Raw genomic sequence first — 19662 nt, forward strand, 5'->3', positions numbered from 1 at the left:
CAAACTACAAAAATTCGTTATTCGTCTTTAATCCAGTTTTTTTAAAAACTAATCATTATAAACCAGTCAAACTTCTGGAATCTATTAATAATGCACAAATAAAGAAGAATAAATAAGGCCAATGACTAAAAACACCGCTAACTTACATTATTATGCATCCAATTGGATTTCTCCTTTTTTTTTTTCAAAAAAATATATTGATTTTTAACCGTTTTTTTTACACCGTTATAAACCGTAACCAAACATTTTTATTTTTTATCCTAGAAAGTTTGTTAAAAAAGAATTTTGTAGGTTTTTATAATATCTATAAGGCTGTTTACATTAAATCCTTTTAAAGTCCTCAGTCGCAAAAATAGGTGATTTTGAAAGGGTTGGTAATGGTGGTTTCTGCATGTTATTACAAGTTTTAATTGTCAATAGCTCACTCAATTTTTGCCGCAAAAATTTTTTTTTCAAACGTGTTTTTGGGAATTAAATTACCTACAATTTCATATTTAAACATTTTTTGTATCTCTGATGCTAATCTTTCTATTATCAAGAAAAGAGCATTTTTTACCAAAACTACAAAAATTCGTTAGCTTTTAACTCCATTTTTTTTAAAAACCTGTCATTAAAAGCCGGTCAAACATCTACAACCTATTAATAATATATAAATAAAGAAGACCAAATAAGGTCAATGACTAATTTTAATTTGGGTGGTGAGTAGGGCAAAGTTTCCGATAACTTTTTCGCTGAAAAAAATAGGGACTGATATTCCTTTTATTATAAGTCACTTATAGGTCTGGATCCCGCGTATGAAAAAAAAGTTGATTAATAGCAAGCTGAAAATTTGTTAATAGCTTAAGGGTGTCTAGTCGAATAAACTTTGATATGTGTGAACACTGGAACAGGGGTAGTTTTAATTGTGGAACAGGTTAAAAATTTGGAACGGTCACAGCACGAAAACGGCACATTTATTATGTCCGACAGAACATACTTAAACTCTTCGAACAGAGATTAAACTCTCATGCAAAAATCAGACTGCTATTTATCACCAAATGGGCGTTTTAATGAGTGGAACATGTAGAATATGTCAAATGACAGGAATTATGACATGTAATAAATAGCAGTCTGATTTTTTCATGAGAGTTTAATATCTGTTCGGAGAGTTTAAGTCTGTTCTGTCGGACAAAATAAATGTGCCGTTTTCGTGCTGTAACCGTTCCAAATTTTTAACCTGTTCCACAATTAAAACTACCCCTGTTTCAGTGTTCCCATATATCAAAGTTTATTCGAGTAGACACCCTTAAGCTATTAACAAATTTTCAGCTTACTATTAATCAACTTTTTTTTCATACGCGGGATCCAGACCTATTAATTTTTGAGCTAGAGGCTACTTTTTTATTTCAAAAGAGAGATATTTTTAAATACTTCAAATTAGTTTAAACAAGTTATCCTCGAAAAATGCATAGTTTTCCCGTCTTTTGATTTTGAAACTACAATATTTAACATTTGAGGAAGAAGAGCTAACATATACTAAAGTATAGCTCGATTACTATTGGTCTTAAAGAGAATTAAAAAAAAAACGGTTTTGTTTATTTTTTTAAAAGGTACATTTTTGTTAAGCAAAGTTGTTTTAATAAAACGAAAATTTTTTGAGTTATTAGCAGAAAACTGATTAAAAACATTGATTTTTTCGATATAATACTAAGACTTTCGATAGCGAATAAATCGAAAACTATTAAGTTTATCAAAAAAATGTATAGAACGTTTTTTGCATAGAATGAATGTTTTTACCAACTTTTGCGGTCAAAATAAAATAAAAAATTTCCACCCCCGAGATGGGGTGGTAATCACCCCCATGGTAAAAGCGACTTTCGGCCTCATATAGATTTTGATCCTTGGACTATCCACTGCTTATTCTCAAATTTTCAAGCAAATCGATCCATTCTGTAAAAATTGCGAGGTTTTGTCTTATTTTAAGCTTCATTACTTTAACTAAACATGAAAAAGGAGATATTTGTGAAATAGTTGAAAGAAAAACTGCTTCCAAGTTTACATAAACTGTTTTGGATAATCTACTTTTTACTTTTTTGAATATTTTTTTGTAACATTGATTTCAAACTATTCCCCATCCCATATTTGTTAAATATTTATAACACATTAAACCAAATATTTATACCCTGCCAGTTAATACAAAGTGATGTTATAACTATAACATAAGATAAAAAACACATTATCACCTTTCGATAATTGTTTGTCTCCATTATCTATATATTTTTATTGCCGCTTTAAAGTGGTTAAAAATTACATCACTGTTGGTAAAATTCGGCATATAAACAAAATTGTTAATTGCAAAAATACATACTAATGTGCTAATTGAATTTGTTGACCACGGAAAAAAGGAGTTATTTAAAAATGAAATTGATGGAAAGAAAACTTAAATGTTAAATAGAGTTAGAGCAATGTATTTAATTTTTCCCTACTAAATAAGTCAACGGGAAAATACCATAAACCTGTTCTATCACACGAAAACACGGGTCTGTAAGGGATGCATCGCAGACGGGCGCCCTTGTTTGTGGTGCGCCAAAATGAGCCTTTTTTCTGCTGGTATTATACAAAATACTAATTAACAAAACCAAGGGCGCTTATGCTAGTTTTGCAGGCTGGCATCTTATACCCCTAGCGCAGGGAATGCCTGGATTGGTATGAAACCATTCCATCTACTGGCATTGCCCATAATGTAGCCCCTGAATAACTATTTTAAACTGTTTGTAACTGGTTTTATGGTTTCATGCCTTTCTACGGAATAATTCGGCCATATAATTAGAGGACCTAAATAACATTTACTTCGCCTTCGCCTAATACAAGGAAAAGTGGAGGGAAAGAGATGGATGGTGTAGTTCCACGGTAGAAGAATTAGTTCGCGCAGCAGCCGATAGAGAGAGGTTTCAGGAACTTGTAAACTTGATGACGGCCAACGTCTAAATACGGACACGCCACCTTTTTTTTTGACATCCATTTTATTGCAATCTATTTTATAAAAAATAATAAACAATACATATAAGTTTTAAGAATGTGACACAGTCAGTATTCACCCAGTGGTGAATACCTAAAAGAGTACAATAATGATTGAATTAGTACAGTTATTAATAAATTAATTGAATTAATTTGAATAGTAATACAATAGTAATTAATAAGTGGGAATGACTAGTTAGTGTTGAGGTCAAGAGTGTCTGTTCTTTTTAGTCTTCTGTTCTGTAGGGGTGTCAGGAGATTGGTGACCAATATGTTTGGGTGAACCTGTAGTCTATTGTGGTACTTGGAGCACAGAGAAACAATTTCTTCTTTGACGGTTTGGACTTGGAGATCCCTATGTATATTATCGTTGGAAATGTACCAAGGAGCTTGGCACAGTTGCCTTAGAACTTTTGATTGAAAGCGCTGTATCTTGAGTAAATTTGTTTCACTGGCAGTTCCCCAGATTTGGATGCCATACGTCCAGATGGGTTTCAGTACACTTTTGGGACACGCCACCTGAAGAAGAAGAGGTTTCATGCCTGTCTGTCTGTCCGCGAATATAACCCCTACGGTATTAAAACAAAATGACCAACGAGGTATCGAATGATAGCTTATAATCTATATCTTTTTCTTCTGGTGCCTATCCGTTACGAATGTTGGCAACCATTCTAGCAATGATAATATTATTAGCTGCTGCCTTGAAAAACCCCGTAGTGGATGTAGCAAACCAGGTCCTTAAGTTCCTGAGCCAAGATATATTTCTTCTTCCGACGACTCTTTTACCATTCACCTTTCCCTGCAAAATGTATTTTAACAGATTATATTTTGTTTCATCTAATTTTCTTCTTTTCACCGTGCACATTATTTCCTTCTCTTTTGTTATGTTTTTTGAATATTTTGGCATTTGATATTTTGTCCATCCATGATATCTTAAGAATTCTTCTATATGTCCACATTTCGAACGCTTCCAGTTTCTTCATTGTTGCTTCCGTTAGGTTCAAACCAACGGACCACGCTGCAGCGCTACGTTGTGGATCCACAGCGGCTAGCGGACAGTGGCCGCTGCATCAAATCACCCCCGGACCACGGAAAAAGAGGGGATTGCAACCCTCGATTTTTTCCCCTTGTCGCATGATTTTTGTACGGCGTTGCGGAATAATGGATTAGAAGTTGTATTGAAACAGTATGAAACTGATGCCGTACAGAATGAAATGACCAAATTTACCCTGGAAATTGTCAGAAAATCAAAAAAATGTACCAACTTTGTGGCTCACCATTTTTTTACGACACTGCGCGCTTTCTTATTATTTTTCATGGATCTATCGATGGTAAAAATGCCGTACAAAAATATATGACCAAAATGTACCCCTCTACCTGCACTTTTGAATTCTCACCAGCACTCAGTTGGACTGCTTACAAGTGACGGCATAGTGCTGAATCTTATTATTTTATGCTCTTATATCGTCCTATACAGGGTGAGTCATCAGGAACTGTACATACTCCTACCTCGTATAGAGGCCCCTATGGGGAATAACAAATGACCATTAAAAAGGGTCTGCTCCCATTGTTTAATAATATACAGGGCGAGTTTCGCATTTTGACAGAAATTTTTATTCGTCATAATTTTTGAACGGTCAGATCGATGTGTCTCTTATTTTGGTCAATCGTTACACTAATCAACATTTATTCAAACTAGAAAAAAATCAGGTCCGGCTTTAAAAAAAATTTCACCCTGTATAAGCTTTTTGAAAACTCTAATATGAATTTTACAAATTAGACAAATAGGCAATTAAAATAACATATTTATTTTTTTCCGCACACGATTGCTTAATTTTTTATAAAAAAATCAAATTTGATTATGAATTAAAAGTTTGGTAAAGTGAACCATACATTTAACAAAATTAACTTTTATTACCAAAATTAATTTTTTTTGAACAAATATTTAATTTATGTTACCACCAATCAACTGATTTATTCAAACAAGAAAAAAATCAGGCCCGGATTTAAAAAATAAGTTCGTTTTGGTCTTAGAAAAAATTTTACCCTGTATACGCTTTTTGACAACTCTAATATGATTTTTACAAATTAGACAAATAGGCAATTAAAATGGCATATTTATTTTTTTCCCTACACGATTACTTAATTTTTTATAAAAAAAAATCAAATTTGACTATGAATAATTAAAAGTTTGGTAAAGTGAACCATATATTAAAATAAAAATAACTTTTATTACAAAAATGATTTTTTTTAACAAATATTTAATTTATGTTATCACCCAATCAACTGATTTATTCAAACTAGAAAAAAATCAGGCCCGGATTTAAAAAATTAGTTTGTTTGGGTCTTAAAAAAAATTTCACCTTGTATACGTTTTTTTGAAAACTCTAATATGAATTTTACAAATAAGACAAATAGGCAATTAAAATGGCATATTTATTTTTTCCCCACACGATTACTTATTTTTTTATTAAAAAATCAAATTTGACTATGCATAAAAAGTTTGGCAAAGTTTTTGCATAGATTTAAAAAAATTAACTTTTTTTCCAAAAATTAATTTACAAAAACAACGTTTTTCTTAAAAGTTTTACCATTTTTTTTTTCTATAACACGTCTACATCTACAACTTCCCATAACACTTCTTTTGGACTCTATAGTTTAACAGAAACGTGATCAAATTGATAAATTTTAAATTTTTCCACCTAATTTTTGCGATTTACAAGTTTGCAACTTTTACAAGAAGAAGACTGAAAGTCTACAAAAATTTTCATAGTCTTCACAATGGTAAGAGGTATGTGCTGTAAAAATTTCAGAAAAAAAATATTAAAATGGAACAGAGTTGTAGCGAGTTAAACCGTGAGTTCATTTTTTTTTTCATTTTTAGGTTAAAATTCCGATTTTGACAAATTTGATTTTTTAATAAAAAATTAAGTAATCGTGTGAGGAAAAAATAAATATGCCATTTTAATTGCCTATTTGTCTTATTTGTAAAATTCATATTAGAGTTTTCAAAAAGCGTATACAGGGTGAAATTTTTTCTAAGACCAAAACGAACTAATTTTTTAAATCCGGACCTGATTTTTCTCTAGTTTGAATAAATCAGTTGATTGGATGGTAACATAAATTACTTATTTGTGCAAAAAAAATTAATTTTTGTAATAAAAGTTATTTTTTTTAAATACATGGCACTTTACCAAACTTTTAATTCATAGTGAAATTTGATTTTTTTATAAAAAATTAAGTAATCGTGTGCGGAAAAAAATAAATATGCCATTTTAATTACCTATTTGTCTAATATGTAAAATTCATATTAGTTTTCAAAAAGCGTATACAGGGTGAAATTTTTTCTAAGACCCAAACGAACTAATTTTTGTAAAGCCGGACCTGATTTTTTTCTAGTTTGAATAAATTAGTTGATTAGGTGGTAATAGTGTAACGATTGGCCAAAATAAGAGACACATCGATCTGACCGTTCAAAAATTATGACGAATACAAATTTCTGTCAAAATGCGAAACTCGCCCTGTATATTATTAAACAATGGGAGCAGACACTTTTTAATGGTCATTTCTTATTCCCCATAGGAGCTTCTATACGAGGTAGGAGTATGTACAGTTCCTCATGACTCACCCTGTATACGTCACCTGGTGGTTCATATGACCCATCCATTTTTGACATGGGCCTGTAGTCTAGTTACTTAGTAAAAAATTCTTCTAATAATTTATTTAATCTGACTCATTTATATCGGCAATTCAGTTAAATTCAGTTAAATATTAAATTTATTATTAAATTGAACTAAATATTTTGTATTTTGACAACGACATCGGATTTGGGCGTCGAAACGCTAATGAAATTATTTTTTAAATTTAATTGTGGCTTATTTTCCAATCAAAATAGTTAATTATAATTAATTTATGTGGTTTAATCCCATATAAAGTAATGTGTAACTCTCAGAACTATTTTTAAATATGGTTAACATATGACAACAATTGTTACAGTGTTTGTTTTTTGGTAAAAGATGCCATCTTATTTTTTATGTTGTTTCCTTACTTCACCTCGTAGTATCAAGTAATAAAGATGTGTTTATGCCCATTTTTACTGAAGCATCAAAACTAATGAAAACATGAATTCATTCATGAAGGATATTATTAGATCAAATGAATATCTATCAATTTGAAAATATTTATTTATTTTAAAAGCAAATAGCTCAATTGGCTGAAACCTTGGCCTTGGCACTTCACAGTATTCAGTCTATCAGTCAGTCGTTATTGCAGTATTGGTATTTTAGCTTTAATATATTTAAGTGGTTATTATTCGAAATGAATTAGACTGTCAAGGACGTTCTCCTATTCAGTTTACAGTAGTAGGTGGAGCGGTAAACAAAACGATTTTTTTGTGTTTTTTTTCATGGATTTTAAATTTCGGGCAATTATTCAATGTCGGCGTGGTGTCATTGAGTTTTACGATTTAAAAATAATATAACGAAATTGGCGGATAGGATAATTACATAAATACTGGCGCCTTAGTAATACAAAAACTCGAATTTGACTGTTAAAAAACGAAGACATAAAACCAAAGAATAATGGGTTTTTATCCGAGAGTATATTAGTTATACCTATAATCTAATTCTCACGTTTTTTTCTCGATCTCTTAAACATAACATAAAGCCTTCATATTCCGCCTAGAAAAACTTAATAATACGATTGAAACGTAAACTAAATTTGGTCAGGAGTCAGGATCAGTAACAGTTTTTCCATAATAATTTTGTAATCCATGGCCCGCAAAAGAAATTCAAATTTGCAAAATTATGCTGGGCCCAAAATAGCACTTAAAATAGTCGAAAATTTATTTGTCATATAAACAAACGCTCAAGCTCTCAAACGTACTTTGAAAATTTCAGATCATATAAACAATACATAGCAATTACATCATTACATATTTAAAAAAAATGGAACCAACTTTATTTTGAGCGTAACTCGCTTAGTTTTGATGGTAAGGTACATAGAAAAAGCTCTATTTATGTGTTATAAAATACATAAATAAAATAGAGCTTTTTGTAAACATTTCTCGGAAATAACTTAAGAAGTATTGACTTTTGAAAAACTTTATTTATCAAACTTCACTTAGAATTAGCCAGTTTATCCATTTCCGAACTTATTTTGAACGTATATTTTTTCACCCCTGAGGTACTCACCCACCAAGTAAAAGCAACCAACGACACAAGTCCAAAACTGAAGTGGAGGGTAAGAGTAACCGAAATCTAAATTTTCAAGCAAATCCGTCGGCGTCGTGACGAGTAAAATTACACTCTTACTCTGGGCTAATTAGCAAAATTCATGGAAAAGTTATTTACCAGCAATTTTATTGCTGGAATCGAATTATAAGATCCTATATATTAATAATATAGGTATGCAAAGTCCGCAGATAGTGTGCTACTTTTTTTATACACAAAATGGCGCCGACAAATCGTATTTTTTTCAATTATTGCCATATAACTCCGAAGATTTTAACTTTACAACAAAAACACCCAAATAAAAATTCACCGCAATTAAATTCTGCATAGAGATATGTTTTTCCCGATTTGCTCCGATGAAAATTTTCCTCGGAAAATGCGGGTTTTCCCAACAAAATCTCTAATTTTCAAATAAAGTTTTAGGTAAGTAATTATTAATCCATAATTAAATAACTTAGTGACATCAAAGCTTTCTTGGTATAGATTGTAATTCCAGAAGCCGGAGAAAATTAAACGAATATTTTAGCAACAATTCGATTGTTAATTAACAATTTACGATCGCAATAATAACCAAAATAATCATGATACATTGATCAAACTTATAAAGATGATAAAGATGAGATGCTTATTTATTATTTTATCGACAAAATATAAATTTTTCGTTTTTTTGCATAATCTTTAAATTTTGAAAAAAAAAATAGTTATAATACGCTGGTCTAATTAGTAAAGTACAAAGAAAGGTTATTTATCAGCAATTTTATTGCTGGAATCGAATATTATGATCCTATATATTAATAATAAAGGTATGCAAAGTCTGCAGATAGTGTGCTACTTTTTTTATTAACAAAATGGCGCCCCCAAATCGTGTTTTTTTCAATTATTGGTCTATAACTCCGAAGATTTTAATTTTTTGGGCAAGTAATTATTTATCAATAATTAAATAACTTGGTGAAATAAAAGGTTTCTTGGTATAGATTATAACTGCAGAAGCCGGTGAACATTAAACGAATATTTTAGCAACAATTCAATTGTTAGTTAACAATTTACAGTTGCAATAACAACCAAAATAATCATGAGACATTGATCAAAATTTTTTTCCAACCATTTGCAAAAAAGTTATGAAACAGAAAAGTAAACATACGATTACTCCGTTGTTTATAATTTGTTTTAATTGTTTCAAAGCTTAAAAGTGAGTTTATGGTTCAGCTGGTTCCTAAAAAACTGATACGACTCTTAGTAAGATTTGATCATTTTGAGCAGTGTATGATTGGTCTGACATTATATTATATTTATTATGACAGACAAATAATAAAATAAACAAACAAACATCCATTTTTTGAGGTTGAAGTTATCTGACAAATTTTAAGATTTGGCAGTGACAGTGACAGTATGTAAATAATAAGTATTTATCGTATTTATCCTTCAAATATAATAAATTAAATATAATTAAACTCATATTCATTATATCACACCTCATCAAAAGCTTTTTACAAGAACATAGTCTCAGCGATTTTGACATGGCTTAGAGCCAGACTACATCAAGATCCCCTATAAATCGTGCTGGTAATTGCCTTGCAGCGAGACCAAAAACAAAAAGAAGAAGAAGAAGAAAGTACACTGCTCAATTTTCTACAAAATACGCTTTAAGAGTCGTATCAGTTTTTTTGGAACCAGCTGTACAAACTAATTACTCTCAAAAAATATCAAACATTAGTTAAATGGTTATATTTTAATCAAAGATTAAAAATGTTTTTTTTTGTAATTTTTAGCGCGAAAGTAGGCTTGATACAGAGCCGGAGATGTTCACTCGAAGCGACTGACACGCTTTAAACTCGCGCGAGTTGTGTATGTGGCCGGGTATAATACATAATACATGGTTACGGTACGGTATTAGTCTACTTTCGCGCGTGTAAATTACAAAAAAAAATTATTTATAATCTTTAATTAAAATATAACCATTAAACTAATAATCGATATGTTTTGTAAATAATTAGCTTGTACTTTAAACTCACTTTTACGCTTTGAAAGAATTAAAAAAAAATCATAAACAACGTAGTAATCGTATGTTTACTTTGCTGTTTCATAACTTTTTTGCAAATGGTTGCAAAAAAGTTTTAAAGCATTCATTTTAAAGATATTTGAAATACGCATTTTAACTATTTTTAAAAATTAGAATATAATAAAAACTTTCTGAGAAACGTTAATTTGTTTATAACTATTTTTTAACATTTAAAGATTATGCAAAAAAATTAAAAATTTATATTTTGTCGACAAAATGTTAAACAGGCATCTCATCTTTATAAGATTTTAAAGTTTGATCAGTGTATCATAATTATTTTGGTTATTATTGCGACAGTAAATTATTAATTAACAATTGAATTGTTGCTAAAATATTCGTTCAATTTTCACCAGCTTCTGGAACTATAATCTAAACCAAAAAGGCTTTAAAGTCACCAAATTATTTAATTATTGGTAGATAATTACCTACTTATCTAAAACTTTATTTGAAAATTAGAGATTTTGTTGGGAAAACCCGCTGTTTCCGAGGAAAATTTTCGTCGGAGCAGATCGGGAAAAACATATCTCTATGAAGAATTTAATTGCGGTGAATTTTTATTTGAGTATTTTTGTTGTAAAGTTAAAATCTTCGGAGTTATAGAGCAATAATTGAAAAAAAACACGATTTTCGGGCGCCATTTTGTTTATAAAAAAGTAGCACACTATCTGCGGACTTTACGTACCTATACTATTAATATATATATAATCATAAGCTTCGATTCCAGCAATAAAATTGCTGGTAAATAACTTTTCCCAAAAATAGCCTATTCTCCGATAATCAGCCCAGACTATCTCTAAAACGATCATTTTACTAGCCTATCATTGGATTTTATGATTTAAAAATAATATAATAGGCTATTGATTATGTATTTTAGAAAGGAACTACAACGTTAACGAGGTTTTATTGTTTCATATAGTTAATGGACCTCTAAATATGAAAAAATCGCGGAGTGCTACCATTTAAAGGGGTGCGTTTTTTTAGAAAGGGGTGAATTAGTCCCTAGGCACATGGCGAATTAGGGTGAGTTCTATGCACGTTTAGTACAAACACGTCTACAGAAAAATTATTTCAGGTTAAATCTACTATAGAAATATCACATTTTAAAGTCAAAAATATTTTTTTTACAAAAATATATTCAAAAGAAAATCAAGAAAAAAACACGAAATATAGCAATTTTATTTCTTGCCCCATAACTTTTTTCCACGGGAATATAGATATAGGAATTGCTTCACGGAAAAAAAGTTCCATCCTTCTTCTTTAAAATGACGTTTGGTAGAAGTCTCTATAATTTACACTTTCCAAAATATGATTGGGATGTTAAGGGATAGTGATGCGTAAGATATAGCCTCTCCTGTTCAAATGTCAACCTCACCTGCTCGTATGGTGATCTAGATCATGGTCATCTGGTACATCCTGCTAGACAACTAACGAGGCTCTGACGTCCGAGTGTTTGCCGGAATAAGCAATCCACCATTTACTGGCCAACGGCTTCGGGCGGACGAGCTGGTAAATGGAAGGGCACTCTGTTGTCCTGAGACTGGGAAACTGGTCTCAAAGGCGGAAGAACCAAGAAAGTGGTCAACGGCATCAGAATGCAGAAGGCAACGAGAAACCACTGCATTAAAGGTCCCTGATGACATCTCTAGAAAAGCTATCATGGCAAATCCAACTAAAGTGGAAATAGTTACTAATCATGGAATACGGAAGCCAAGATTCGGCAGGGGAGGTGATCCAGATTTAGACCACAGGGCCTCCCAGGTCGTAACCCAGCGAAACTCCTGTGACAGATCTGGAAAAGTGTCTCTAAGAACAGCAGAGTTGATTATTAAAATATGTACCTGGAATGTGAAGACAATGTATCAGGCTGGAAAAATTCATAATTCCATTCAAGAAATGACCAGACTCGGAATCGGTATAATGGGCATAAGCGAAATGAGGTGGCCAAATAGTGGTGCTTGTATTGTTGACAACCATATGGTATACCACTCAGGAAATGACGATGGTCAGCATATATATGGGGTTGGAATAATCGTGTCTCCCCAATTACGTCAATATGTTACAAATGTTATACCTATTTCTGAAAGATTAATAATAATCCAACTGAATACTAGCCCCGTCAAATTAAATATATTACAAGTGTATGCCCCCACGAGCGATAAACCAGAAGAAGATCTAGAGCAATTCTATGAGTTGTTGATAAAGTCACTTAAACGACTTAAAAAAGAAGATATAACTATTATTATGGGTGACTTCAATGCGAAAATTGGTAAAGGGAGAAGCGGTGAATTCATAGGTGATTTTGGTCTAGGACAGAGAAATGAAAGGGGAGACAGATTAAAACTGTTTATAGAAGAAGAAGAATTTGCAATACTAAACACATTCTTCAAACTACCACCAAGACGCTTGTACACCTGGGTCTCCCCGCAAGATCAACCAGGAAACGTAATACGGAATCAAATTGACTACATAATGGTGAACAAGAGATTCCGTAATGGATGCCTATCGGTTAAGGGTTACCCCGGTGCTGACGTATCATCAGATCATGTTCCTGTTGTTGGTAAATTTAGGTTTAGATTCAAGAAGGTTGCAAAAAAGAACAGCAACAAAAAGTGCGATATGAGAATACTAAAAGATAAGAAAACAAAAGAGACAGTCGCACAGATTCTTTCAGAGAAACTAATTAATATGGAGCAAACATATAACGCCGAAGAATCACTCCAAAATATATGTGAAACCTTTAACAGCATCAGAGAAGAACATCTAATAGAAAAGAAAGAGATGAGAAAAAGTTGGATGAACGACAATATACTACAACTTATGGAAGAAAGAAGAAAATCAAAAAACAACAAAATAATGTATAACACGATTCAGAGACAAATAAGAACTGAAATAAGAAAGGCCAAAGAAAATTGGTTAAAATCACAGTGTGAAGAGATAGAGTCGTTAGAGCAAAAACATGATACGTTTAACATGCATAAAAAGGTGAAACAAGCAGCTGGTCTTCAGAAATCCAACACAGCTAGCAAATTGCGAGACCAACAGGGGAATATCATCACAGACAGAAATCAAGAAATCTGCATATGGACAAAATACATAGAGGAACTCTTTGATGATACTAGATCCGAACAACCTCCATCCTACATATGTGATGACCACTTACCAATCACATCAGATGAAGTGGAAAGAGCAATATCACAACTAAAAGATGGCAAAGCTCCTGGACCTGACAATGCATATGCTGAACTCATAAAACTATTTAACACCGACGGTACTCAACGCCTAACCAAAATATTTAACGATATATATTTAAGCGGAGTAATACCAAAAACATGGTTGAAGTCGACGTTTGTTGCTTTACCAAAGAAAACAAAGTCCGTATCCTGCAGTGATTTCCGAACCATCAGCTTAATGAGCCATATTTTAAAACTATTTCTAAAAATTATACACCAAAGAATATATAGACTGTGCGAAGAAAAAATCAGCCGAACACAGTTTGGTTTTCGAAATGCAGTGGGTACAAGAGAGGCTCTATTTAGTATACAAGTGCTATTTCAACGATGTAGAGACGTAAATTGCGATATTTATGCATGTTTCATTGATTACCATAAAGCGTTCGATACAGTAAAGCACGACAAGCTGATGGAGATATTAACCAATATTGGAATTAACACCTGTGATTTAAGGATTATCAGCAATCTGTACTGGAATCAAACATCCTCTATCCGGACAGAGGCAGGAGAATCCGACGATATCAAAATCAAACGTGGGGTCCGTCAGGGATGTATACTATCCCCCCTCCTGTTTAACATCTACTCTGAGGAAATCTTTCAAGAAGCAGTGGATGATGTTGAAGCCGGAATTCGAATTAACGGAGAATGTATCAATAATATAAGATACGCAGACGACACTGTGGTATTCGCTGACAGTTCTGAAGCCCTACAGGAGTTAATGAACAGAATCGCGGGGGTCAGTCAGAGATACGGACTTTCACTAAACACTAAGAAAACAAAATGTATGATTATCTCTAAGAACAAACAACAATTTGGACGACTCAGTTTAAATGGTCAACAAATAGAAAGAGTAAAGACATATACCTACCTTGGTACGAACGTCAATGAAAATTGGGACCATTCTATAGAAATCAAATGTAGGATAGAGAAAGCAAGATCTGCATTTCAAAAAATGTCGAAGTTGTTCAAATGTCATGATTTGTCGATACCCATAAAAGTCAGATTACTACGATGTTATATCTTCCCTATACTGTTGTACGGAGTTGAGTCGTGGACTCTCACAGACGCCACCTGCAAGAAAATTGAGGCTTTTGAGATGTGGCTTTATCGTCGAATCCTGAAGATATCTTATACCGACCACATTACTAATGAGGGTGTTTTGCTGAGAATGCAAAAAGAAAAAGAGCTGTTAATCAAAATAAAAACAGCCAAAATCGAATACCTCGGTCACATCATGAGGAATAGTGAAAGATATGGACTGCTGCAACTGGTCTTACAGGGAAAAGTAGAGGGAAAGCGAGGACCAGGAAGGCGAAGGATTTCGTGGCTGAAAAATCTACGTACGTGGTTCAACACGACCACTACAAATCTTTTCAGAGCAGCAGTGTGCAAAGTACAGATTGCCATGATGGTCGCCAACATCCGAAACGGATAGGCACTACAAGAAGAAGAAGAAAACATGATTTTTCAAATTTCGCCACTCACAGCGATTTTGGGCCATTTTCCTTGTTACTTCGCAAACATTGTCCTGTTACTTCTTTCTACGCATTTCTACCTATATACATGTTACATTTAATAGGAAGAAAAGTTAATTACCTTTAAAATGATCTACTATAGAAGGCTGCATGACTATTTTTAAGCAAGATATCGTTCTTCAAAATTTTATACTTTTAATGATTTCTGATATATTTTACGATCATTTTTAAATTTTTCATTATAACCTTTTTTATTGTATATTTAGGTAAGTATATACATTGTCCAATAAAAAAGACAACTTATTTTCTTTGCTTTAAAATGGTGTACCGTAAAAAATTCTAGGACTATATTCAAAGAAGATATGCTTTTTCAAAGTGTGACATATAAACATGTAATAGGTCCCACTAAGTTTATTTATTTATTTATTTATTGACGGGCTAAAGGACTAAGTTGGACCCATATGGAAAACTTTTTTATTATTAACTTTATGAAAAAAAAATTATTTCTTTATAAAATGCTCTGCATAGTCTAAAACCTAAGATGCAATCATCAGATATACAATTTTATCAATAGTGTACGAGGTATGTTAAAAATATGAATTTCGCTCAAGAATAAAGTATGTACCATTATATTTTACAATATCGAAAAGTTTTATTAAGAAAAGTTATTTGGAATTAAAAATTCTGTTATAATATGCAATTATATTCTTGTAATTGATGAATATAAAAAAATTTAAAATTTTTCTCAAATTACGGATACTCTTGGATATCCTACGGAATTTAAAATAAAATCATTAAAAGTATAAAAACTTCAAAAAGCATAACTTGTTTAAAAATAGTCGCACAACCTTATACAATAGACCATTTTAAAGGTAATTGACTTTTCTTTCTACTAAGTGTACCATTACATATATGTACCTAGAAATGCGTAGAAAAAAGTTGCAGAACAATGTTTGCGAAATAATGGGGAAAATGGCTCAAAAATACTGTGAGCGGCGAACTTTCAAAAATCTTATTTCGGAAACTATAAATTCTAGAGACCTCTACATGACGTCATTTTAAAGAGGAAGGATGGATGTTATTTTTCGCTTAGGCAATGCCTATACTTATATCCATGTGGAAAAAAGGTTTGGGACAAAAAACGAAACTGCTTTCTTTCGTGTTTTTTTCTTGCTTTTCTTTTGAATATATTTTTGTAAAAAAAAACATTTTTTACTTTAAAATGTGATCTTTCGATAGCAAATTTAAACTGGAACAATTTTCCTGTGGACGTGTTTGTACCAAAAGTGCATAGAACTCACCCTAATTCACCCTGTGCCTAGGGAATAATTCAACCCTTTCTCAAAAACGCACCCATTTAAATGGTAGCACTTTGCGTTTTTTTCAAATTTAGAGGTCCTTTGACCGTAGGAGATAATAAAACCCGTTAACGTTGTAGTTCCTTTTAGCTCTCTTATTTTGAGCATAATCAATAGCCTATAACGCAAGTTAGTCAAGTTGTCACATTATGACCTCAATTGCTATCAATTATTATTTGATTATTTGTTTTTCATAACTTTGTTATTTTTTATTATCTTGTAAATGGTAGAGAATAAAAATTTGATAATTTGCAGTGATGTATAACTTTACACACCCTATCAAAATAACTATCAAAATGACAGTGTTGCCATTTAAGAAAATCAACGATGGCGTCATATGTCTAAATTGGGACACCCTGTATACATTATTATTGTATGTCAAAAAAGACAATTTGAAATACTAATTGACGGGCCTGAGCAATTTTCAAAAAAACAATTAGTATTTGAGATATTGAATTTATTCCAAATTACAGACTCTCTCTGTTCATAATCTAATTCCCACATTTTAATTTTAACAAAAATCAACTAAGTTTAAATATTAGCATCAACTGCAATAAAGACTTTTTAGTGTACTTAGATGTAGATTAAAATCATCCACTCAGGCTAAGCACTTTGGAACCCATAAAATGTCTACCAAGGCCAGAAAACAAAACAAAAAAAAATGACGCCTAAATCGCAAAATCAGACAATGGGTCTATTGAATAAAAAAAAGTATTTGCTTTTACGTACAAGTATTTAAGTATTTACTTAATAGTAATTAAATAAAGCATTAAAGAAATGACTTTATTCAATTACTTTTAAGTAAATACTTAAATACTTGCTTTTACTTCCTCGTATTTAAGTATTTACTTAATAGTAATTAAATAAAGCATTAAAGAAATGACTTTATTCAATTAAGTAAATACTTAAATATTTGTAAGTAAAAGCAAATCCTTCTTTTTATTCAATAGACCCGATATGTAGTTGAAAAACTTGGCGCTTTTAAAAACAACATAATATTATGGTGATGTATTTACTGGAAAAACCAACTTTAAACACGCTGGGTCTATTGAATAAAAAGAAGTATTTGCTTTTACACAAGTGTTTACTTAATAGTAATTGAATTAAGTCATTTCTTTAATGCTTTATTTAATTACTATTAAGTAAATACTTAAATACGCGGAAGTAAAAGCAAATACTTCTTTTTATTCAATAGACCCGCTGGAGAGGTTTTAAGTGAAATTACCAGCTTATTTTGAATCACCTTAAATTTGAAAATTTGCAATTTTTTGCAGACTCTGCATTGAAAATTGATTATGCAAAAACTGTTAGCCAATCTTAACGAAATATAATACATGTTTCAGTCATATAATAGAATTTTTATAGACGGCAAATAAAAGCTGTAAGTTATGTTTAACCTTTAACTACCCGCGCATCAAGTTATAACATAACTACACGCGTGGCGTACTTTGACGCCACAAGAAAATACACTTAAAAACAGCGGATTTGTTTAATTTTTTTTTGAAAAAATACACTTAGTTGTTTGTTATAAACCTTATTCGGCATCAGTGAATACTTGGAGTTCCTTTTCAGTAAGCCAATTGGGATTTATAACTGGAATCATGGAATAACTGGATTCCATGATAAATAAAATTACTAATAAAAATTTTTTTTAAATGTGATCTTTTACAGGAGAAAAAGTATTGTTTACAAAGAAAAATATATTTTTTGCCATAATGACTAAAAAACAATTAAAATATGTACTTATATTACGACTTATAGTAATATAATCCTTGTCCACCACCGGAAACAACAAATACCTAATAAAATGTAAATTACGATCTTTCCAGAACGCCGATTATAACGAAACTAAAACCAAATCGTAAAGCACATTCCAGTGATAGGTTAGAAAAATAAGCAAGGTCAAAAATTCAATTTTTAAATATATTTCCAGTAGAATTCTTATATCTGGCGTACAAAGTACGCCAGCGCGTGTAGTTAAAGGTTAAGGGACAAAAAAAATTTAAAGGAGAACTCCATATTTTTTTCAAACAATAAGCATTAAATTTTTAAATTTTAGCTATTCAAATATTAGCTAGCCATAAACAATATAAAATTGAAAAACGAAACTTTTACCTTCTATAACTTTTTATGTTGGAACAATATTTCTCGAGTTATAGGAAAAAATATTTTTTTAATGGAAGCTTTAGTAAATTTGTGAGCCTGTTAAAGCAAATTATGATATAAATTTAGCAATATTGTAATAACGTGTAACTAATGATTTTGTACCTGTCAGTTTCATATATCAATGTTGTATTGTTTTATTATTTTAACTTTATCTTTATTTTTCTAAGCACTTTTTAGACTGTATTTAGATTATTTTTATATTAAGATTTTATTATTTGACTAATTCTATTGAGGTTTTTAAACTGTAAATTGTGCTAAAAGTGGGCAAGGCCCGTTAATAAGTAAATATGGGTATAAAAAGCAAAAATTTCGGAGCTTTGTAAATATTTTGTTAAATAAAAAATTAAGTACAAGGTTCGCAACTGGTACATCCTGAAGAGATTCGAACAAAAAATAGACTCTTACGGAAACTGCTCAATTCAAAACAGATCCCTCCTGGACTAATAATAACTTTGACTTTTACATTTTAGTCAATAAAAGTGTACAATCTCATAAACATTAATATAGACATTTCAACAATTTTTATGAAATAATTGTTGTAAATTGTGTCAATTTATCAAATCCTTAAAAATGAATCTATCAAAACAACTATAAATAGTCACCGTAACCTTTGTACCTACTTACTAATTAAAAAAAATGTTTAATGAGACATTGCTAAGCTGTAATTTTTATAAACTCCAGTTTTTGCATTTTTGTAAAATTGCACAATTTACTGCAATAAGTACGTAAAATATATGACATACATCATCAAATAATTCTGCAAGTAGATCTTTTGTAATTAAGTACTGTCTTAATGTTGTTCTGAAGCTATTTCCTTGTGGCATTTTTATAATTACGTATTTTTTATGGGAAATAAGCCACAATTTTATTAAAAATGAATTTAATAACGTTTCGAAGCCCAAATCGGGTTTCGTTGTCAAAATACAAAATACTATTAAAATAAAACAAACATGTTGTTGCTAAGTAAAAAAATTCTTCTAATAATTTATTTAATCTGACTCATTTATATTGGCAATTCAGACGTATATTATACATTTTAAAGTAGAAGACTTTAAAATGATATCGCCAATATTTATGAGTTGCGTTCCTGGGACGACTTTACTAAAAGATGAAAAAAAATTCGATTACATGAAATCAATCCCAACT

At 31.2% G+C, this 19662-nt stretch overlaps 2 protein-coding genes across 2 annotated transcripts in view; one reads left to right on the forward strand and one right to left on the reverse strand.

Moving 5' to 3' along the window:
- LOC126879957 (ATP synthase subunit delta, mitochondrial) overlaps positions 1-19662 on the forward strand; it is an 89747-nt gene that overhangs the window by 50834 nt on the left and 19251 nt on the right. The gene's annotated exons all lie outside the window — the stretch shown is intronic.
- LOC126879956 (thiamine transporter 2-like) overlaps positions 1-19662 on the reverse strand; it is an 82451-nt gene that overhangs the window by 50290 nt on the left and 12499 nt on the right. The gene's annotated exons all lie outside the window — the stretch shown is intronic.

The sequence above is a fragment of the Diabrotica virgifera genome, chromosome 2, assembly GCF_917563875.1.
Source record: "Diabrotica virgifera virgifera chromosome 2, PGI_DIABVI_V3a".
In the NCBI taxonomy this organism is placed as follows: Eukaryota; Metazoa; Arthropoda; class Insecta; order Coleoptera; family Chrysomelidae; genus Diabrotica; species Diabrotica virgifera.